Source organism: Manis pentadactyla, chromosome 2 (genome assembly GCF_030020395.1).
Source record: "Manis pentadactyla isolate mManPen7 chromosome 2, mManPen7.hap1, whole genome shotgun sequence".
Lineage (NCBI taxonomy): Eukaryota > Metazoa > Chordata > Mammalia > Pholidota > Manidae > Manis > Manis pentadactyla.
This window is the reverse complement of record NC_080020.1, coordinates 23,862,225-23,886,005: the sequence shown is the minus strand read 5'-3', so window position 1 is coordinate 23,886,005 and position 23,781 is coordinate 23,862,225. Positions and strand designations below refer to the sequence as shown.

Sequence of the window (23,781 nt, the reverse complement as noted above, 5' to 3'; positions counted from 1 at the left end):
TGTCTTGATGAAAACAGAAGTTTCACCTCTGAATCACAGTGGATTTTCCATAGGTTTGAGGGCTCCGTTGAGCTGCCTCTATCTTTGTCCTGTTGGTGGTGTATTGCAGTGTTAAACTGGGACGCTGGGCAGGCGTGGGGAGTGGGGTTACAAGCCTTCCCTGCCCACCATCTTACAGCTCAGAGGTGGGCGAATGAGAATCCATCTTCTTGATTCAGGAAGAGGGGTTGGCATGCATGGCAAGTCTGCCGTGTGTTGGGTCTGGAGTCAGAGCCCCTGCTAACACCTAACACTGAGTACTCACTCCGAGGAGGGGCTAACCCCCTCAGAAGCATGGGAGCAGTCCTTCACAGCAGTCCTGGGGGGTGGCATCTGGTTCTCGCCCCATTCTAGAAGAGGGAGGTGAGGCTCACAGATGGTAAGTGACTTTCCTGAGCACCCCAGCTCCCCTGGAAGTAGCAGAGGTATTGCTGAGCACAGCTGGACTCCAGAACCCCTCCTTGACCTGTCCCCCAGGACTGCAGGTGTCACTGCACCTGACCCTCATGGTAATGCTGCAGACATTATAGGCCTCACTCCACAGAGCAGGAAAGTGAGGATCGGTGCAGCAGTTAAATGACCGCATGCCTCCCTCCCAGCTAGGACGCAGCCAAGGCAGGAGCAAGTGCACAGGGCTCCCAGCATCAAGGGCAATCTTCCCTCAGAAGGGATGAAGAAAGGATGAAGATTCTCCTGCGGACTGGGGGCCTCTTGGGGTCAGGCACAGTGTCAGGTTCCCCACTCCACGCCCCTCAGCGCCACACACAGGACAGCATGGATCTGTGTGCTAGAAGGAATGTGGGCCCCTTGGGAAGAGAAGAATGGGCAAAGTGTGGGGGACTGTAAAGGAGAATGTGAGCTTCCCTTCCGGCATCAGAGCAACAAAAGGCAGGGGTTGGGGGGGCAGCCCTTGACACAGGCCATGGCCGGCTACCGGGAGAAGGTCTCCAGGGACCTCAGAGTGGCCGCTTCTATCCTCAAGGCTGCCCCTCAACACACTGGTCCTTCTGGCCATTCTTCAAGGGCATTGTGGGAGGCCTGGGGACACAGACCCTGCCCAAGTCTGCTTCATACTATTCTGGAAGAGCTAGAAAATGCACAACTAAACCAGTACATATTAAAATAAACATGGTGCATGAATGTCCTGGAGGGCAACAAACAGGGTAAGTGGACATAACACACTGACCAGGCAAGGCTTCTCCCAGAGGGGACTTCTGAGCTGAAACCAGAAGCTGGAGAAGGAGCCAGCTATGGGAAGCTCTGGGGAGAGGGCTCTTTTGGCAGAGAGAACTGCAAGTGCAAAGGCCCTGAGGCATGAAAGATGCTAAGAAACCTACTGGAAGCCAATGTGGTTGAAGTATAATGAGAAAGGGGGACTATAGTGAGAGATGGGCATTTCTCAGGACTAGGACTGCAGTGGAAAGAGAGCACCAGTGGGCAATCCCTGGACTCAAGCTCCTGTGCTGTCACAGCCTCCTGCGGGACAGGCAGGCCCTTTCCCACTGGGGTCCTGGGCTTGCTTTGTACAATGACGGGGTTGGCCTCCCAGGATCCTGGCTTCCTAGAGAAGGGATTCACTTCCTCATGATCCCCTGTCCCCTTCCATTCACACCGTCCCCCTGGATGCCAGGAGCCAAGACTGGTGTTTTTCTCACTGGGAGTTCCCAGAAAATCTCAGAACCCCCACTCCAGTCCTGGGACACAGGGACCAGGGAAAAGGAAGGAAATTCTCACACACAACATGCTGCCAGGGAGTTTGCTCATGTTCCCAGGCTTACAAATGGCAACCCTCAGAACTCCGGCCCCACCCCCTTCCTTCTCCTCCTCCTCGCCCTGCCTCCCTCTCTCCCCAGGCCCCCCTTCTCCTGCTTAATGACTTCCACATGGGCCTCTGGCAGCTGGAGCCAAGCCTCCCAGCATTGTCTGAAATCTCCAAATTTAGAAGAAATATGAAAATTGTCAACCACTCCTTCCTTAGGGGGTAAAAGCAACATTCAGCACCAGGGGCAGGTCAAGGCGAGGCGGTCACGTGGTGGACGCCCGGGCCAATGGGGGGCCCCAGAGGACTCAGCACCCGACGCGCCCCAACACTGGGCTCGCCTCTTCAGCTCATATAAGGTAAAAGGCAGTGGGGTCTCTGCATCCAGGGAGCAGTGGGCTTGGGGCTAAGGGGAGGGAAGCCCGGTGCCAGCCATTTAAAAATGCCCATGTGCCACTGAGGGGTGTCAGAGGTCCAGTCAAGTTAGTTGAGAAGCAGTGACACTCCCAACCATCCCCTATGGGCTGGCCCCTGTATCGGGACCACAAGGAGTCACATCTGGACCGGACTACAGGAGAGGTAAGAACCAGCGGCAGATGTGGGGTCTGCGAACGGGGGGCCTCTGCACCATCTTCCCCAGGGAGATGCTGCACCCCAGGGGCTGGTCCTCTCTCTCCTGCTGACCCTCTCTGTGTCTTCTGCCTCTCTGGGTCCCAGTTTCCCCATCTACACAGGAACTAGGCCTGGATGACCTCTAAGCTCCGATCCTGTCCTGAGCAAACGCGCTTCCAGGGCTCCATGTGGCTGTGCTTCGATGGGGGGCTGGGAGCAGGGGGAGTGGGCAGTGTCAGTGTCCTGTGGGCCTGAGGTTTGCCGCCATGCCCGAGGCTCGGCCAGCCTCCCTGGCTTCTCTGGAAACAATGTTTCTTCCTTGTTCTGTCAGGCTTGATTTCACAGCTCCAAAGAGCCTAGGGCTCCTGACAAGGAAAACTGTGTTCAAATAATGGTTTCAAGAAGCAAAGCTGGAGGAGCAGTGATGTCAGCTTAGGCTCCAGCAGCAGCAGAGAGGAGGGGAAGTCTGGGTGTTGGCTGGCACACAGCAGGGGGAAGGGCACGCTGGTCCAGGGACAGGGGCACGGGCTCCAGCCCCAGCTCTGCTGCTCGCTGCCTGGCCCTGTGGCCATGGGAGGGCGCCTGACCCAACAGGGGCCAAAGCTTCCCATCTGTGTCACCAGGCCATTGAAGGACATGTTCTCCATACCAGACATGATTTCTGAGCCCTAGTTGAGTCTAAAGGGCAGCCACGGTGGGAGGTGCCCCTGGGGCCCCTGAGCTGAGTCCGCCCTTTGACCACAGGCTTAGAGCCCAAGCAGACGCCTGAAGCACGTGGGAATCTTTGGAGGTTGAGCCCCAAGTGATGGAAAGGGGTGAAGGGTCTCGGACTGCAGGCCTCGCCAAGGGAATGGCCAGCCCACAGCCCAGGGGCCTCCGGACGAGCCTGGCCCGTGCAAAGCTTCTGCTGGGGAAGGAACTGATCCCTGATCAGGAGGCACAGGATCTCTGAGGGGGACAGAAAAGACAGCAGAACGCTTCAGGGACTGAAATGGTTGGGCCAGCGGACACAGAGGAAGACAGGAGAGGTGGAGGCAGGGCTGGGTAGAGGCAGAGGCCTGCAGTCAGGGATGGAAGGCACGCAGGCAGCATCACTCTACGGGACATGCTCCAGCCACATCTAGGGCCCAGGATGGACATAGTCCTCCAGCACTGGCCTGCCTGGCAGCCCCACCTCTCTCTGGTCACACGCTATGGCCGAAAAGAGCCTCAGGAATCCAGCTGCCTGGGTCTGGTTCTGACTTGTTTATTTACTGGACAGGTGACCCTGAGCAAGTTGCTGCCATCTTGGAGCCTCAGCTTCCTCCTCTATAAAACGGGTCTGGTTTAGGTCTGACCTCCCTCGTTGTCATGAGGAGTGAGGGACATATGCATGTGACAGCAGGGTAAATGGGTCTGGTGTCAGGTTACAGTTAGCCCCTACTCCTCTTGTGGGGCAGGATGACCTTAGCAATGTTTAGAGAGAAGTGGGAATGAGACCCAGCCAGGGAGCACCCAGAGTTGCTGAAGAGAGAATAGAGTCTGGAAAAAAGCAGGAGGAGTAGGTTCAGAGGTCAGAGGTTAAGGAGCATAGAAGAGGGATCAGCCTGAGATGCCTAAAGGGCTAGGTGAGGTCTCCTTTCCCACATTTCTATGGTATTGTGTGGGCAATGTGTCCCAAAGTGTGGTGTCTGAACCACTCCATGCTCATCTACTGTCAGGGAGCCCCGGGTGGAGTCCAAGAATCTGCATCACAAGCTTCCCGGGGAATCCCCATACACAGGGAGTTTTGAGAATGCTGTGCTGCCAAGCAGCCTGGGACCCCTGCAAACACAGCAGAGGCAACTGAATCCACAAGATGAGAACGCTGCTCTAGGTCACACAGAAAGCTGACGGCAGAATTGGAAAAGAGCCAGCATCTAAGCCTAATCTAGGACCCCATAGGATGGTGAAGAGAAGAGCATTATAATGCATTTATCATGGTCTAGACACTACCTAAGGCCTTTACACAAATTAATTCACTGAATCCTCACAACAACCTTGTGAGACAGTTGCAATCATTATTCCCATTGTACAGATGAGGAAACAAACACAGAGAGGTTAAGTAGCTTGCTTAAGATCACACAGCTCTTGAATATTTAAGCCTGAACACTGTATGTGTGCCTGTCCCCATCTGCTCTTTCTCCAGGAGTCTCCCACCTCCTGCCCTGCCCCTAGGTTGCTCCACCCCGGCCTTCCTGGGAAATTTCCAGTATACCCCATGAGTACATGGGGGGATTTCCTGGGAGCCAGGTACTGGGCTGAATCTCTTGCATTATCATTTAATCCTCCCAGGATTACTGTAAATCAGGAATCAGCATCATTCGATCATCCCCCATTTGTAAGGCAGGAAACCACTAGAGTTTGCCCAAGGTCACACGAAAGTGGCAGAGGCAGGGTTTGAACCTAGTCTGCAACCACAAACTGCATGCTCTTAGCCTCCCTGCGACAGCATCACTGAGAGCAGGGACAAGGAATCCCACTTCACAGGGGAGACAGGCTAAGAGGGTGGCTGCACCTTAGCTTGAACCTAAGTCTTCTGGGTGCAAGGCCACTACTCTCCCTTCAGTCCCGCCAAAGCCCCAGGACAGAAAGGAGTCAGCCTGTCATTGGTCCCTAGGAGCTACCCTGACACTCTGGGAGAAGTCAGCCTTTCCTCACCTGGCAGGTTCTGGGGGAAAGCTGCCACACAGAGCCCTGAGAGGTAGAAAGCTCCACTCCTGGTGCTACCGCTGACCCTTGGGACTGTGCCCGACTCCCCATGGGAGGCTTGAGGGCCTGGGGGAGATGGTCTCAGGGGTCCTCACTGCTGAGTTATGCATGGGCTCTGCCTCAAGCTGCAATTTTCCAACCAAACAGTCCCCAGGGCTCAGGGCCATGGGGTTGTGCAAAGAACCAGGATAAAGGCCTTTTCTAATTACCGTTATTATGACCATTTTATCCACATCGTCTGGTGCACATAAGCCAGAGTTTCTACTGGATTTATACCTGCAGAGAAATTGCTGGGTTCTGGAGTGCGTGCCTGTCAACTTTATAGGACAGCACCAGATTATTTCCCAAAGTTGCTGAACCAATTACACTTCCATCATCAGTATATGGGCCTTCCCCTCCTTGACAACACTTGAAATTATCAGATTTCTTGAAATACATACACTACATACTTAATTTTGTATCTATCAGATTTGTAGAATAAAGAATGTAAGGAACAAATAAAAATGCTACTATGCTCCTGTCCCCCTGGGTATCTAGAAATCTGCTCTACATGCCCCAGGTCGCAGAGTACCCTGCAGGCCCTGGGGTCAGAGTAGGCACTGCCCACGTGGCCCTCCCTGGCCCAGCAGTATGCTGCGGCCATGGAAAGCGCCCTCAGTGGACTGACAGTTTCCCGACAGCCTGTGCAGACAGGCCCCCTGGGGCTTCACCACACATATCAAAAGCCAGCAGATGCCAGCCCCCTCCCTTCTTGCAAAAGAGGTTTGTTGGCAACATTGCTTCACCACCAGAAACCTTTTCTCCTGTTCAAAACATGACCTAGTGCACAGCATTAAAGAATCATCCACACTCACAGCCCATGGAGACCAAATTCAGGCCCCTTTTTGTTCTGGTGGGGAGATAGAGGCTGACCCTGGAGGCAGGGGACTTTCAGAAGTGGGGTGAATCCCTGTTCCCACACAAGGACAGTTCCAGGCAGGAGTCAGAATGCTGCTAGAGTGGGGCTAGGATGCAGGAGACTGGCGGGGGAAGGGGTCAGGTGGGAGTCAGGTGCCTGGGGTGAACCCCAGATCTGCCAAGTAGCAACTATGTGACCTTGGGCATGATAAGAATAGCTGTCTTGTTAGGTTACTGAGCTGCCTGGATTAAATGAGTTAAAAGTCATGAAACCCTCAGAATCGTGATTGGCACATAGTAAGTACTCAACAAAAATAACTGCTAAAATGTGATTACAGCAGTCCCCCCTTATCCACAGGGACATGTTCCAAGCCATCCCCCGTGGATGCCTGATACCATAGATAGTACCAAACCTCATATATACTATGTTTGTTCCTATACATGTACATGTATGATAAAGTCTCATTTGTAAATTAGGCACATTAGTAACTAATAATAAAACAGAACAATTATAACAATACACTGTGATAAAAGTTAGGTAAATGTGGTCTCTCGCTCTCTCAAAATATCTTACTGCGCTGTACTCACCCTTCTTCATGTGATGATGTGAGATGACAAAAGGCCTACGTGATGAGATGAAGTGAGGTGAGCGATGTGGGCGTTGTGATGCAGCGCTGAGATGCTAGTGCCTGTGGGCAGAGAGACCACGGGCGAGGGGGCACCACCGCCGGAGGGCAGGGAAGGAAGCGTCACACCGGGCTCCGGCTCTTCTTTCCACCTCGGGCATTAAACTGCCTGTATGCCTTCAACAATAACAATGGCCCTATATTAAGTCTTTCTGAGTGCCCAGCCTTTCACCCAGCACTTTCTGGGGTAAATACCACTATCTTGTCATAAACCCAGAGGCTCAGAGAGGTTTAGTTATTTGTCCTGAATCACACAGTTTATAAGAGATCAAGCTGGGGCCTCAAACCCAGGTCTGGCTGACTCCAGAGCCCATGTTCTTACACTCTAGCACCACCTCAATGGCTCCAAACAAGAGCCAGTCCTGGTTCTACCCTGCCCAATAGGACCAACTCTTGGCATTTGGGGAGGGGGCCATTCGAAGCCTGATGCCTCTTCTAGATTAGGCATTGTTCTGGGAAGGGGGTATCCAAAGCCTGCCACCCCCTCCCCAATACCTGTTCAGGGACAAAAATGCAGACCCTGCCAGAACAACCCTTCTGGAGGACAGGCATCCCCTAGTGGGGACTGAACACCCTGGGGGGCCTCAGCAGTTGGGCTTCCCCTTTCCGGCACAGCCCATCTGAGATGTGAGGAAGTACAGTTGGCTATTCCAGCCCCAACGGGAAGCCACACTGGACCCCTCAAGCTTAACAGAGACACTGTTAGCAGCCACCAGTGTCCGCCCCCACCCTTCTCCTCCTCCTTCAGGGAAATGGATAGGGTGGTGTCCAAGGGAGGCTGCCACCTCAAATGGCACCCACAGTAGCCGTGACACCAGCCCTGGCTGGGCTGTCAGGCTTGGAGGCCCCTGGTCAGTCTGCCCGGAGCCTGCCAGACCTCACGCATGACCCAACAGCTCCACCACGTCCAGGGGCATCTGCTGAGACCTGCTGAATGAGATGGGGAGGCAGGGGAAAGAAACTGGCTAGGATTCTAGCCCCAGCTCTGCAGCCAACACACTCAAGTAAGTTCCTCTGTCCCTCTGGGCCCTTCAGGCTGTGATATCCCATGACTCGGGACAGAAGGGGGACAGCTCAGGTCATTGCATGTGTGGTGGTGGGTGCTCAGACAGGGAGGGAGAAGCTGGGATAGAAGCAGTGGTGTGCTTTGAACAAACAGAAGAAAGGAAAAGCCATTCCAGTTGGAAAGCTCCGCGTACAGAGATGGACATGGGACAGGAATTTTCAGAACAGCGAAAAGCTTGTTTGGCTGGAACTGAGGGTTGGCCTAGCAGCTCAGTGAGGTTTGAGGCTGGCAAAGTGGGGAAGGCCAGTCATCGAGTGGCTTTGATCAACAGAAATCAGAGAAGTACTCCTTGATATCTGGCTGGGCGGGGGTCCCTTTCTTAAGGTTGCTTGTCCCCTTTCCCAAAACCCATCAAGCCAAGAGCCCCAATGAAAGGGTAGAGACCTGGAAATCGGGACATTGGTGACCCTGAGATGTCAAGTAAAGGACAGGAGACCTGGGGGCAGGATTAAGAGGGGTAGGAAGCCCAAGGGCTGCAGTCACAGTCTTCCCATTTCTGATGAGCTTTCTGGGGAAGACGCACTTGCTCTTTACAGCCCCAAAGGACAGGACATAGAGCATCAGAGAGGCAGATGTCAGTGGGATGTTAGGAAAGAGTCTCCACAAGTCTGTCCAAAGACTGAGGAAATTGTAAAGTGGTGAGCTCCCCATCACCAGAGGTATGAAAACAGAGCAGGGACACTGTAGAGAAAACATCAGAGTCAGTTAGGACTCATGGCCTTTCCTACTATCAACCTGGGACTCCACATTATAGCCCTAGCTGCCTAGGGACAATCTTACTGGGACTCAGCCCTCCTGCTGCCTAAATGTCAGATTCCCAGCTAGGCGTGACATCAGTTCTGCCCTGACTTCACACAGGGGCCTCTAGGGACCCCGTCCCTCCCACTTCCTTTACCCCACTGCTGCCCCTGCTCTTTCCAGGGAGCACCAGGCCTGACCAGAAGGACCTGGAGCCTGGTTGTGAGGCTGGGTCCCTGGGGAACGTTTGGCCAATGGCCTTCCACCCAGCAGGAACAAGGCAGAGGAGGCCAGGGTCCATGGAAGCCCTGCTCACACAGCCCAGAGAGTCTATGTGGGAATCCCTGGAGGGTCACAGGAAAGCTCCCAATTCAGAACAGGATGCTTTACTTTTGTCCCCGTTTCTTTCCTGTGTCTCCTTTCCCCCAGCAGTGGGCGAGGGTGTCACAGAAGGCTGGGAGAAGGCAGCCAGCCTCCTCACTGGGCCGGATCACAGAAAGACAAAGTGTCGAGAGGTGGGGGCACAAGGCAGGTGGTGGGGAGGACCAGACAGGGCTTGGAGAGGTGGATGGCTGTGTGGGAGAGGCTGGAGGGAAGGGCCAAGAAGGCGATAGGCAGGGCGTGGCAGGGTCCTGGGCAGTGGGCATGAACACCGACCGGGCCAGCAGGCACCCCTGGGCACTCAAGACCAGAGCCACCTGAGCTCCAGGTCCAAGGGGGATCAGAGAGCCAGCCCAGATTCCCCGCGTAGACAGAGGGCCTCAGGATTGGAGCTGCCAGGAAACTCGGTCACTGGGTCCCACCCCAACTGACTGTAAAGCTACAGACTGCTACCAGATCCACCTCATTCAGCCTGGTGATCCTGGTAGATCCTGCTTATTCAGCACTCCTGGTGGTGAATCCTAAACTCATAGAGTCACAGTCCTGTTAGAGGTGCAAGGGACCATCAAGAGCAGCAAGGCCATCTCCTGTTATAGATGCAGACCCCGAGGACAAGGATGGAGAAGGACTAGCCCAAGATGACACTGCCAGAGTGGCCACTCAGCTCTGTGCGTCCTTCTTTGCCTCTTCCTGCCTTCTAGCCAGAGATGGAGCCTATGGTATGGTCCTCATAGTCAAGGATGGGGGCAGAGAGGTGGCTGCCCCACCAGGGCATAATTGTCTCCAAGAGGTAGTCTGAAGATGACGGTATCTTGAACTCTGGCTGCTCTGCCCAGGAAGGCCCTTTCCCCAGCCAGAGATGGTCCCCAAAGTTATCAGTGACTGCAGTTGGGAGGCTTCCTGCAGAGCAAATAGCCCAAAGCTTGGAGGGGATTCCTGGCTCTGCCCCAACTCACCACATGACCTTGAGCATGACTTTAAGCAGGAGGTCCTCTCTACCTTAGTGCGTCCAGTGAAGGGTTGGGCCCACCCCCACCCCCACCCCCACCCATCCTGGACAGTCAGATTCCACTCATGATCTGCTGCAGTCTCCTGTGGGGCCTCCCTTGTCTCTGTCTCAGCAAAAATCTTAGCTTTCGCCTCAGCACAGGAAGTAGGCCAGGCACAGGAAGCAAAGAGTGTCTGCAGATCCCCTCTGTCTGGGAGCAGCATTCTCGAGGCCCTAGCTTCACTTTCTAGCATTGAAATTCCCAAAGAGGCAAAAAGTTGGGAAGGCCCTTCAGATCATCCCAGTGAGGGAATCTGAGACCAGAGAGGTTTGATAGATTGCTCAAGGTCACAGAGCAAATCACGTGCAGACTGGGAGTGGGCCTTGGGTCTCCTGACACCTACACCGGTATTGTATCCACTGACCACACTGTCCTCCAGAATAATGGGCACATGAGCCATCTTCGTGTGGACTGGGCACCAATTTACCTTGATGCCTCAGACCCCCACTTAGGGAGCCTACAATCTCTTCCCCTCTCTTGGACTCGGGTTCTTCTACACACAGGGAGATGGAGCACACTTGCTGTCTCCACAAGCCCTTCTACCCCAACGCAGGGACTCTGCCAGGGCCCCAGGGCTCTCCAGCATGGCACCTCAGCCCTTTCCTCACAGAGGATGGGGCTCCCAAGCCAGGAACCCCCACCAGGTCACGTCCCCCACCCAGCCTGTCCCACCCCAGACCCCAGGGCTGGGCTTCACGTGGAACTGCAGGCTCCGTCCCAGCCTCCTCACTGGGATCTGGATTTTTCTTACCATAAAAGGACAAGCGTGCCTCCCTTGGTCCCTGCTGCCAGCCCCGCTGGGGGAAGACTGGGCTATTTTTAGAAAACTGAAGGGTTTGCTCCTGAATTCAAGGTGGCTCCCGCCCTCGCCTGCACGCAGAGCCCCCTTCCCAGCCCCCTCGCCTGCCTCCCCTCTCTCTGTCCTTCCCCTCTCCCCGCCTCTGACTCTCACCCTCTGGTCTCTCGTCCCTTGTCGCCTCGCTGTTCCCTCCTGTCCCCCTTCTCCCCAGATCCCCTCAGAGCCGGCTCCCCTCCCCCACCCCTCCCTGAGCTCTTGTGCCTGCAGGTTGGAGAAAGTAACACATCTGCACTGCCAGTCCCTTCCTCAACACTATTTACAACATAAATTCCAAACATCCGCCATCTGGTTCTAGGAAGGGCCAAGAGATATTTAAGAAAGGAAGTCATGATGATTCCATCTTCAAAGCCAAAGGAACTGGAAAGCCTCCTCTCTCCCTCCTTCCTCCCAGGGCCCCTTTGTCAAGATCGAACCAATTACTGCCCCTCAGTGAGTAAGGGGTCAGTCTCAGCTGGGCCTCTGACCGACGCACCACATGTAGCCAGTCATGTCTCCTCTCCACCCCTCAGGTTCCTTGTCTGAACAGTGGGCCTGAGATAAGACCAGGACCAGTGCTCTGAGACTCTGACTCCTGCTGCAGAAAATCCATCCTGCCCAGGGCCCTGGGGCCTGCTTTGGGCTGAGTAGAGAGATGGGATGGGGCACAGGGAGCGAGAGCCAGCCAGGGGAGCTCCAGCCCCAACCCTTGACGCCTGCACCCCCCAACACCCCAGTCTCTCTCACTCCATGGAGATCCATGCAGACCTCAACTTTCCTTCCCTCTGACACTCACACCACTGTGAGGCCCAGAGAGGGGAAGGTATTTGTTCATAATCACAAAGCTTGTCTACAAGGAGACCTGGTGCAACACATTCCAGAAGAAACTGTTTGTTTATCTAGCGAGAATTAGCCAGTCCCAGCAACCTGGGGCCCCAAGGTCCCAGTTCTCTGCAAAGTGGACAGGACAGAAGGGAGACGCAATGCCTTCACTGTCGTGTTTTTTGGACAGACAGCATACAAGGGAGAAATGGTGTGGGGAAAAGGCCTAACAACTGCCTAAATGAGCAGTCTCCCTGCTTCTGGAGACATGCGGCCCTCAACAGAGCTCACACAGGCACCTCTCAAACCAAACACGCTCTCTCTGTTCACAAGCCCATTTCCATAGACTAACACACACCTGACAAAACACTGCGAGACACTCACTCAGGTCACCACTCTGTGAAATGGTGCCGTGAATGGTCTGGTCCTACCAGGGAGCTGTGAACATGCATGTTGGGCTGCCTGGAGCCAACCGTGATCCTGACACTAGCTGTGTGACCTTGAAGGAGACCCTCAGTTTCCTCATCTGTAAAGTGGGAATAAGAATGAGGCCTAAATCCTAAGCAAATGTGAGGCTCATTTGGGAAAATCCATGTAGAATAAAGCAAGTGTGGAGCCCATCGCAAGCACCCGGCGGATGAGCTCTAACAGCCGTTGGCTGTGGTTAGGTTTACAGCATGGCCCATGTCAGCAGGGCAGGTGTAGCTGCTCTCACTGTCACTGCTGTTCCAGTTTTTGTCCTCACTGGGAGGTGAGAGTGATGGGGAGTCATGGGGGTCCTGGTCTCTACCCCATCCTCCCAGAGTCCAGCCCCTCCAGGCAGGGCTTGGCGTTCTAGGCCAGGCAGGCCTGCGCCCCTTCTTTTCCCTCTCTTCCCTTCTTCCTGCTTCCCTCTTGCTTCAGCCTCAGAATGCATTCCCAGGGCTCGCTCAAAAGTCCCCTGCAGCAGCCTTCCCTGGGGAGGAAGTGGGGAGCGTGTGAGGCTGGTGAACTCAGCTAGGGTGTCAAGGGGGTGAGAAGGCGCTCTGGGAAAACAGAAGCCACAGAAGCCCGGCTACAGAGAGGGCTGGAAAGGGGCCCCTCACAGTGGCTCCCACCCCAGCTTCCACATCTTCCCTGGACCTTTGCCGTCTCCAGACTTTCATCCTTGTCCTTCCCTTCTCTTCCTCCCGTGCCTGTGCCTGTGGACACAGCCTCATGCTCAACATGGAAATTGCAGCCATTTATTGTGGATTTACTACATGCCAGCAACTGGGCTTGTACTTAACATTTACCTCATTTGACCTTCACAAGCAAGCCTGTGAGGTCAGAAGCCAAGGTTTAGAGAGGTGCTCCACCAGCTCTAGATCACATAGCTGGAAAGTGCTAGGGGCGAGATTCAAATGCAGGTCTACCTGGCTCCAGGACCTGTGTATTCTCCATCCTCAAACAGATGGTGGAAATCCTAGGGCCCTGGCACTCAGGGACAGCCCAGGCTATAGTATGCACATGTGTGAGAGAACTAAGGAAGGGGAGCTCTGGACAACGCAGCCCCTCCAGAAAGAACCAGATGTGGGCATGGGTCCGTGTGCGTGCATGGAGCCCCCACCTCAGTCCTCTCTCACTGCAGTGCCATCTGGCTCACAGACGTGGCCCATCCTGTCCCTCATATTTCTTGGAAACGAGCAAGGCCAGGAGAGGGCACAGGGGCTTTGGCAATGACTGTGATGATGCGATATTTGTTCTGTGCTCATCTGCTGCCCAAGCTCAGGGGACAGCTGAATTAAGCAGGAGCAGCTCTGGGTTCATGCGAGCTTCTGATGCTCACCAGCCAATAACCCTGGGTACACTGTAGAGCTTCTTTGAAGCTCAGTAACTGAGGACATTATTCTTAACTCTGGCGGTGATTTTGAGCTTTCCTGTGTTCTAGGAAAGAGCATTTTGCAGGCGGAAAGCCTTGTGCAGCTGGAAGCAGTCATAGGTGGCCCCAGGGCTGTCCCTTCATTCTAATCCCAGGTTTTGACCTACCCCTAAATGGCTCCTTTCCAATGTTTAAGGCTGGAGGCAGGGGCCATTGACCAGAGGGACCTCTGGGAAATTTCCTTCTAGACCTGTTCTTATGCTGATGGGTCCGGACTGTGCTGGGAAGGGAAGGTGGCCCCTCCTGCTCTTGGAGTTTAGAGATGCTCAGAAGACCCCACCTTGGAAAGCCAGGCAGGCAAAGCAGGATAATGTCTGCCTAGGGCCTGAGGAACATGACATGTTCTTTGAGGCCTGGAAAATCTCAGTAGGGTCAGCCTGAGCATCTCAGGGACTTAGCCACCCTCAATCCCTCAGAGCCTGGCAGGCCAATCAGGACACACAAAGGCCAGGGCTCTGGCCGCAGCATACCCCACCATCCTTCCGACAGGTGGTGTCTTTGTTTCTTTCAGGCAAGGGCACTGGCTGCGGGGAGTCATGCCTGCAGCCCTGATGCTGGAAGAGCAAGCACCCCAGCGGGGGACCTTGCAGTGAACAGAGGAGGACAGGTCACAGGACCCCGGAAACAGAGCTGTGAGAGCCTCCCTGCCAGTCCCCATCCAGCGCCCATACCTGCTCCACACCCCCAACGCACGCTGCTGGAAGCTCCTGCAGAAAACGTGGTCCCTTGGGATACATGTCCAACCCAACCCTCAGAATGACCAAGAAATCAGGCCTCAGAATGGGAGGAGTTGAAGAAAGACCCCTGCTGATGTGATGGGGTGCAGGCAATTTGGGGCTGTGGGGTCTGGATTGTAGATGAGAAGAAGTGGAGCCAAAGGCAGGGAAACCAACGAGGAGTCAAGTATCAGCCCCACCGCATGCTCTCTGCAAATGCGATGGGAAGCCTGCATGCTATGGAGAATGAAGGACTTGGGGGACATGTGGGGAAGGACGGAATCTCCCCTGGAAAGGAGTCAGCTGGTCAGACTCTAGAAACAGATGAGCTTGGGTTGTGTGAGCCTGGTCATAACAGAAACAGCTCACGGGGCTTTGAAAGAGCACACAAGTCTGGGCCTGGGGTGCACACAGCTTGGCTCATGGTGAAGCTCAGGGAGCCATAGCAGTCTTTTAATGTGTGTCACGTTATTCCGACACTTGCCAATTTTTACTTCCCTACATGTGAAGCAGGCAGGGTGGGGTGGCAGTTCCATTAAACAGATGGAGAGACTGAGGCCCAGGCAGGTGGAAAGAACTTATTCAGAACCGCACAGTCAGTTGCAGAGGGTACTTCTGGTGCCATATTTCACGAGGATGGAAAAAGTGGAGGGAGATTTGGAGGTGAGCAAAGGAAGCAGGGCTCCAGCAAGGAGCTGACAATCCAGACATGTGACAAGGCCCAGTCCTAGCTTACATAAGGCAACACACCTGTTCACCTCTGCACTCTCCGCACATGTGCTTAAATGTGTGCCCAGCACCCAGCCCGCCCTTGCTGGCCAAAGAACCATGGAGACTGGGTCTAAACAAATTGGATTAGGAGGGCTGCAAGCACTCCCCACCCACCCCTGCCTGGCTGGCTCCGACACTGAGCAGGCCTGCAGACTGGCCAGCTGTGGTCTCTTGGCCACGCAGACAGTCAGTCCTCAGCCCCCTCCACCCGCCCCCAGGCCCCAGGAAGAGGGCCAGATCCGAGAGGATGCCACAATGATGGATACACTGGAGGAGGTTCCAGGACTGACTCCAGAGCACACAGGATGTTCACGCTTGTGCAAGGCTCATTTTGGAGCTATTCCCAGCAATCCCTGCCCACGCAGCCCCCGTCCTGCCCTCCCCTCCTGCAGCCTCTCCCACGGTCACTGCTGCCAGAGCCCAGAGCTCAGGGCCCAAGCAGAGCCACTGTCAACCCTCAGTCCCACAGCAGGGCTGGGTGGGTACTGGTCAGCTTAGGAGACCACAGCCTGGGGAAGAGACACAGGCAGGCATGCAGAGGGAAGAAGGAGCCAGTACACAGAAAGGCGATGCTGTCGTAAAGGTGGCATCTCAGTGCTTTCTCCCCCATTGTTTTGTTTAATCCTTAGGATGTGCATGGGAGTTAGGAGATTGTGCCCATAGCACGGATGTGACTACTGAGTTTCATTTATTCAGTGATTCCACACCTCTCCTTTCCTGAGCCCCGAGTCTGTGCCAGGCCCTGTGTGGGGTGCCAGGGACACCGAGATGAATGACTTACAGCCTCTGGCCCTGTTGTCTGACTGAGCAATCTCCTTTGGGCCGGGTCACTGGGCCCTGAGGCCTTGGTCTTCCAGGTGAGCAGGTCCGGCAGGCAGAATCCCTTCTCCACATGGCACATGTGAGTGGTTGAATAGCATCAGCAAGGGGAGCCTCAGCAACGGGCCCATTCGGAGCACAGACCCTGGAGGTAGAGGTCCTGTCTTGCTCCCTTTTCAGCTGAATAGCTGTGGCCCAGTTAGCCTCTCTGACCTGTTTTCCCTTCTGTGAAATGGGAATTCCAAAGGACCCACCTCCTGGGGCTAACTGAGGATTAATTCTTTCCATATCTTCATTTGACATGAGGAGAAAAAGGCTGACAGAGGGAAAGGGCGTGGCCAGGGTCACACCGTGAGCTGGGGTCAAGTCAGGACTGGAGGGACCCTCCTCCCCAGCCCCGTATCCCAGTATAAACCCTCCCTACCCGCTCTACCCCAAGCACCTAGAGGCCAGGCCGTACATGTGACTACGGGGACATGTCCTGGGGCCCACCTCCCCCGTCAGCCCTGCCCCAGCCTCTGCAGCACCAGAGTCCCAGGTGTGCAGCAGTGGGCCCAGGCCCTCAGCAGCGGTGGAGGGTGGAGGAGCGTAGCGCAGCGCTGGTCTCCAGGCCCGGGCAGCCTGGCCATATAAGGGAAGGAGAGACAGGCCTGGCTCAGGTCTGGTGAGAAAACCCAGACAGCCACTGTTTATTTTCTCCTTCTCAGCCTCCCAGAGCTCGGAGCTTCCGGACAGGAGACAGAGGTTCCCTGCCTCAGCGACATTTCCTGAAGACAGTGGGGAGCAGGGAGGGGAACACAGCCGGCAGGCTGCCCAGGTAAGATTCTGAGGCCACCTGTTCAACTGCCTCCTTTGACAGAAGGGGAAGTGGAGCTGCAGAGAGAAGCGCCCATGAGAAGTGACTGTACCAGCTGGTGGTAGAGCCTAGGTCTCCCCAGTGGCCCCCATCTACTGGACCCAGAGTAAGAAGGAGCCTCTCATGGGGTAAGTGTAAAAGGGCAGCTCCTGACCCCCTTCTCAGTGAGGCTGGGGTTGAAGGAGACGGGGGTCAGGGCCATGCTGTCTGCCAAGTACGCAGGACTCAGGGGAGGAGACCCCCGGCCAGAGAGCTGGGAGAACGCCCTCCTTGCCCCCTGCTCCTCCTCCAAGGAGCCCTGCAGCCTTCCCAGACTCAGGAACCTCTTTGTCCTTGGAGCTCTCCGCAGGCCCTTCTCAGGTCTCTCTCTGTCACCTTGCCAGGGGCATTTCCTTCCGTCTCAGCCTGACTGCCCTCCTCCAGGGCAAGGACCATGTCAGGTTCAATCCCTCCTCCCCTTGGCAAATAAGGGACACACTTGGGTTGCTGAAGGGACAGGTGAAATGGATAGACCCTGTCCCAAACCCAAAGCATTGGTAAATTGGTCAGGGGATGAGACATCCACGACAGAGGCTAAAAATGAGGGTGCTGGGCCGGCTGTTCGGAGTCAGGAATCCTGGCTCAGCAACTAGCTCCATACCCTTGGAAAATTCCCTTCCCACTGAGCCTTGGGGATGCATGGGGATCAGCACAATTAAAATATTCAGTAAATGACCGTTCTTATCACAGTCAGCATCACTATGAATTTTTCTAGATACAAAGGAAGAAAATTATAGCTACAGAGGACATAGAGGCAAATATCCCCCCTGGTCAAAGGCTGCATTCAAGCCGTGTCCCTGTGGCAGAGATCCTCCCAGAGTAGCACGGGTCTGCCCCTGACCCCATCTATTTCCTGTTTCCACACCAAGGAGAGATGCTATCTTTGCAGCAATATACCGAGTCCAGTGGAGTGTGCTGGAAATAGTCCTCGATTCCAGTGGTTCAAGCTGGGCCGGGACCCTGCAGCCACACCACCCCTCCCTGGTCCGGCCTCACCAGCTGTTCTGAAGTTAAATGGACAGGGCGGGATCCCAACTGCAGTCACTCAGATGCCCTCTTTTCCATTTTTGCTGTATCTGCAAACAATTATAGTATTTTAAAATTTAAGATGAGTCATTATTAATACCTAAATATAAGTAGCTACTTTAATGGAAAACTATAAGGCTGTCCATAATGAGGAGATAAAGGTAAGAATAAATACAGCACAAATGAAATACTTTACCCTGGTACTTGCAGGGCTCTGGGCCTAAGTCCTGCGGGAGATAAGCAGAGGCTCGAAAAGTATCAGAGACAGGATAGCACCGAACTGAGGCTTCCTCCTCCCTGGTAAATAGAACACTGAAAGCAAACTGATGGGGAATAACTTGAGTCACTCTGTGTTCCCAAGTTAGTGCAGAGGCCATGTGCAAATTCACTCCTTCCCTGTGCTTAGAAAACCAAAAGTGGTCAAGTGGAAGTGCTCTGGACCAAGTCTCACGCCAGGGAGTACAGGGGACTGGAGTTAGCAGCTTGGCTCCTGGCGGCAGAGGAGTGCCTTTCTGGGACAACTCTCCCTGGCTGCTTACAGAAACCTCCAGTTGGCCAGGCCAAGGATTTTCTCCCGCAGGGTTGGTGGGAACCATCTGAGGATGGAGTAGACAGGCTGTGGACACCCCCAGGGTGGTGTCCCATGTTGGAATCGTTTCCAAGCCACATGCAGTTTGCAAAGTGTTCCTACAGGAGAATTCTGTATTAGAGGGAGGCAGTTCTCTGGCTGGAGTACTCCAGGGAGGGGCTGTCCCACTGAGCAGCCTTTGGACTGACCTGCCCCCAGGGGCAGAGCAAGGGAAAACACTGTTCAGACTGGGGCCTGATTTTAGAATTCTGCAAGAGGCACAGGACACACTATTTTTTTTAAGGAACTATGTGTTTTTACCACTCTTTCCCACCCCTGGGAAAAGACTGCCCACCCCACTTTGCCCCTCAGAGATCTCTGAAAGTTCAAGTCATCAGTGTCAAGGCCACCCCATTGGGCATCGAGCAAAGTGAAAAGATCTCAGGGTGTGATCCTGAGATCGCAGCAGGGCAGCAGGAGTGGAGGGGGCTCCTCCTGCTCACTCAGAGGTTCCCACCCAAGCCAGGTCTTGAGAGAAAAATCCAACAGCTATACAGCCATTCAATCATCCACCAAATGGCATTTTCTGGGGCCCATCATCATACACAAAGGCCTCAGCAAGGGCCAGGGACTTCCCCAAATTAGCAAATTTGGGCAGTGTCCTCAGGCGACTGGAGATCTAGCTAGTCAGACCCACATAGAAATAGCTCTGACACTAGTGAGAATGAGATTGAGGACTAAATCCAGTCATTCAATCAACACTTACTGGATGTCTACAGTGCTGGAAACTGCATTCAATGGTGAGTACACTTGCCAAGGGGCCCTTCCCTCACAGTCTACAAGTGGAGGTGGTCATACACAAAAACTACATCCCAAGTGCAGTAAAGGATTAGAAAGAGGGCATGGGATGCATGAGGACATGGACCAGGGGTGTCCTGATGTCTGAGGAAGTCGGGGAGGGCTTCTCAGAAGAGATGGCCATTTGAGCAGGCAGTAAGCACACAAAAGGAGATGGTCAGAGGGCATGAGGAGGAGCAGCGTGGTACCTGGGGGCCCTGAGGTGGTGGGCCTGGGGCTTCCTGGCAGGATGGGAGTGGCCCGAAGGGAAGAGGCCAGCTGGGACTTTGATGAGGGTGTTACAATTTAGTCAGAGGACAGTGGGGGCCCACTCAGGACTTTAAGCATAGGAAGGATATGACCATGTTTGCATTTTGAAAAATCACTCTGGGAGGATGTCTGGGAATGATGGGTGGGGAGAGGTGGGGAGTGGAAACAAGAAGACAAGGTAAGAGGCCAAGCAAATGTTTGATGTGATAATGTAAAATGTTAAGTACCATGAATGTGCTTTTGGCTGGGCATACCAGGCATAAGGGTGGGGGTGTGGAGGCAACTTATTGGATGACTCTATTCATTACAACACCTAGACTCGGCAGCTCTACAGAGACAGGAGGTGGTCTGCCTGTGGTGAGCTGAGAGGGGTTAGATAGTAAGATTTCGGTGGTTGCACAGCTTTGTGAATGTATTAAAAACCATTTCCTCGCACAATTTTAGGTGGGTAATTAGATCTCAGTCAAGCTTTTATAAAGAGAAAAGGGAGGCTGTGACTTGGTGCAGAAGGCTCCAATGCCAGGCTTAGGACAGCAGCACAGCCAGGAGAGTGCCAGCAGTCTCTCTCTGGTCCAAAAGCTTGAGGGTGGGGTTGAGGCCCCTCCGATGCCCCTTCTCCTGCCCGGGGTGGACTCCCTGCCAATGGCCCCTGGCTGGGCCCAGCGCCCTGTCTCCCAGCCTGAGGTGCAGTGCTGCATCTCTGGTCAGTTGGGAGTCTGAGATGAAGCACTGTAGCTCAGGAAGGGAGAAGTTGCTCTGCAATGGCCAGCCTGGAAGCGGTAAGTGGCGGTGGTGTTTGGGGACACCAGGGAGGATGGGAGTGTTTTTGGTCTCCGTACTGTCAGCTGCTTGTGCTAAGGAAGTTCCTGGACTTAAGTCCTATCCAGGCCACTGTCTGCCTTGTGATTCTGGGCAAGTCCTGACTCCTCTATGCACTCCAGCTCATCCATCTGTAAAATGAAGTGTTGGGGCATTCAGTGGGGGCTATCGCCCAGTATCCTGCCTCTGATTTCTCTTCCTGAGCCTACAGTGGACACTGCTGATCAGCCAAGGCATCTGTTATTGAAGCATTCAGAATCCTTCTCGACACTAAGTCCTGGAGAGCTACTACTAATGATTCAGAGCTGAAACCCATTCATTGTTTGTGGATTACACAATTCCTAAAAATCCCTATTTCGCTAAAGATGAGGTCCTAGACTTTGAATCAGGCTTTTCACTCTTTGAGCCCCTAACCTGGGCTCCAGGCTATTGCCTAAACCAATCCAGGCATTTCATAAATGTCTGACCTCTCTCAAAGGCTACAAACAAGCAGAGAACAACAGAGGAAAATCACTGGATTAAACAATTTTATTTAACCTCCCGACAAGCTTGGGAAGTGGGCAATGTTATGGACCTGCTTTACAGATGAGAAAACTGAGGCTCAGTAAAACAACTCCTCCAAGGTCTCACACTGACTATATTGAGCTAGGGTTGCAGCCTAACCTGTCTGCCTTCAGATCCACGTTCTTACCCACTGCGTGTGATTTCACAACCTGGAGGTGAGGGAGGAGGAGGCAAACAATAAATCCCACTCTGGTCTTGCCTTTACACCTTGGGTCACTTTTAGCAAAGACAGACCCAGACACTCTCATCACTCCTACAGACCCCTTTCCTCCCCTCCCCCTGCAGTGGTATTTACCTCAGCTTATCGGTAGGTACCATACTATCCAATTTCACAGTTATTGAAAGCTGAGGTCAAATGACTTGCTGGACATCATCAGTGAGGAAGTTCCCAAACAGAGACTGGGAAGTGGATCTGCCCGGCTGGTTTAGCATGAAGCCCTCCCTCTGCCTGGAGACTCAGGAACACACTCGACCCATGAAATCATGGGGGAGGCGGGGCTGGGATGCCACATGGCTCCTGGTTGACAGCATGACGTTGACTAGAAGGTACTTTCCAGGACATTTGGGGTTCCAGTCACTCCTCATCCAGGAGCCATCAGCCGCTGTGATGCGTGGCAACCACACTGGCTTCTGCAGATGGAGCTGGATGCAGAAGAAGGCTCCAGCAGGTCCTCAGGGATGTGGCCAGGCCTTGGTGCTAACTCTCTCCCCTTGTCCTCACGGTCCAGTTTTCCCAGGAATCCCTTAGATGCTAAGATGGGGATTCCTGGAAATACTGTTCTTGAGGTCACGGTCTAACAGCTGGATTCAAGTCCTTCCCAGCCCACAGCTGTCCCTGTGGGGCCTCAGCTCAAGCACAGGCTAAGGGTTGGGTAGAAGGCCACGCACTAGAGGCAAGAGGGCTTGCACACTGTGTTCTTGACCTTTAAGTTGCTTTTTTTCCCATTTTGTCCATTTCATGACATCACCATGAGGCTAAATGTGGGAGCTTCACCACTGCTGTACTTGAGAAATTTGTCCCAGCGCTCAGCTGAGTGGCAGTTGGACCAGGACGCCATAAAGCATGTTTCTTCTGTGTCCACTCCACCTTTGCCCCACTTCCCAGCATGCTCTGTGTAGGGGCCACAATATCAGATCCACCACACACATAAATTTATTTTAACCATTTATTAAATCAGTTAGGTAAACTAAAAGTCTTAGTTCAATTTGGAATGCAGCTACAGAAAAGTGAAAACATTTTCATCGAGGTAAAGAAGACAAAAAAGCTCAGAGCACCCTCTTGTGGTGACGCCCGCCTCTCCCCACTTCAGGAGCACTGGCCTGAGCCCCACCTGTTAGCTCATTAGCAATGATGCCTCCATCGCTTGACAAGGTACCTTTACTTTCCCAGCCTGGCTTTGTCCTCAAAGCTCCCTGAAGCTCAGTGTTGGTGGGTGAGGCTCAGAGGGAGGCATGAAGGGACCAAGGTCTCCCAGATGGCAAAAGGCAGAGCCAGGATTGATTCCACGTTCAGTAGCCTATGGCAATTACTTAGCCAAAAGCAAAAACTACAAAAATAAAAAATAAAAAGAAGACTCACTCTGAATAAACATGGGGAATGCCAATGATGGGAAGCCAAAGAGCTGAAGTGGTCCAGGTGCCACACTGGAACTTTCCTCAAAATCTTCCCTAGTGCTTCTTATGTTGCTGGTAGAGACAACAGGTGCCATGGCCCTAGAATCCTCACTTTGGGTCTGATCCCCACATCCCCAGGCTGTCTTCTGAACAGGCCACCATAAAGACATTTATGAAGTAAGAGATCTCCCTCCATCTCACAGAGAGACTGGAGCTGATCTGACTTGCTCATAATAATAATAATAATAATAATAATAATAGTTTCCACTCATTGACTATTTACAATTTGTCAGGCTCTGTGCTAAACACTTTCACAGGCATTATCTCATTCGACCCTCACAAGTCAGGCAGGCTCCATTATGTATTACACTTCACAGTTAAGGAAACCAAGGCTCAGAGAGGTGAAGAGATATAGACTAAGGTCACACAGCTAATAAGTTGTGAAGCTGGGGTCAAATCAAGTCTGTGTTTATGCTTTTAACCTGCCCTTCCCCCTCCCTCCCATTGTCCTGGCCTGGTGGTCAGGTTGTCTCCATGTGACCTCCCTTGGGGGAGAGGGTAAAACCAGCCTTCAGTGAGACCCAGCTGGACCCTCCTGTGCTCTGTGACTGTAATAAAGTGCTGGACCCTTGACTTGTGTCCTGTTTCTTCCTTGGAACATGGTGGGGGGAGGGAGGAAGAAAAGGCAGGGAAAGAACCTGAGAGTCTATATTAGTACAAAGTACCTCAGACTGGGCGGCTTAAATATAGAATTTTATTTTCTCATAGTTCTGGAGGCTGGAAGCCTAAGATCAAGAAGTCAGCAGGGTTGATTTGTTCTGAGGCCACCATCTTTGGCTCATAAAGGGCTGTCTTTTCCCTGTGTCTTCACTCTGTGGGAGTCGGGGTCCGAATTTCCTCTTCTTACAAGGATACCAACCTTACTGGATGCGGGACCACCAAATGACCTTGCGGAGCCTTAATCACTGCTTTAAAGACCCTGTCTCAAAATGCCGTCACATTCTAAGGTACTGGGGGTCAGGACTTCAGCATGAATTGGGGGGCACAGTTCAGTCAATAGCACAACCCCAGCTGAGATGACCCCCAAGCATCTCCACATTGCCCTCTGTCTCCAGAGGGGTGGTGAGGCACCCCGGGAAGCTGCCATGCCGGGTCCAGACCTCTCCACCGTGGAAAGGGAGGGAAGGGCGAGAGTCCCACATGGGGAGATCCAGTGGTGTGAGGCACCGGCCAAGGCACAGAGCGGCCTCTCCCCTTCAGTCCCAAAGCTGTGACTGACCAGGTCGGGGGTGGGAAGACACTGCTGTCAGGGTTCAGAGTGAGCTCAACTTCAGCTGTACCACAGGCTTCGTGGCCAGCACTTGGGGA

General features: G+C 53.7%; 1 long non-coding RNA gene across 8 annotated transcripts; it reads left to right on the top strand.

Moving 5' to 3' along the window:
- Window positions 1-1,942: 1,942 nt before the first annotated feature.
- Window positions 1,943-23,046, top strand: LOC118910434 (uncharacterized). 8 transcript variants are annotated; one of them, XR_008993426.1, is made up of 3 exons: window positions 2,143-2,377; window positions 14,026-15,858; window positions 16,528-23,046. It is a non-coding gene; the product is annotated as an uncharacterized LOC118910434 (long non-coding RNA). The 8 variants fall into 8 exon arrangements; XR_005023966.2 differs by having other exon boundaries at window positions 14,026-16,804; window positions 17,605-23,046; XR_005023964.2 differs by having other exon boundaries at window positions 14,026-16,804; window positions 17,431-23,046.
- The last annotated feature ends 735 nt before the right edge of the window (window positions 23,047-23,781 follow it).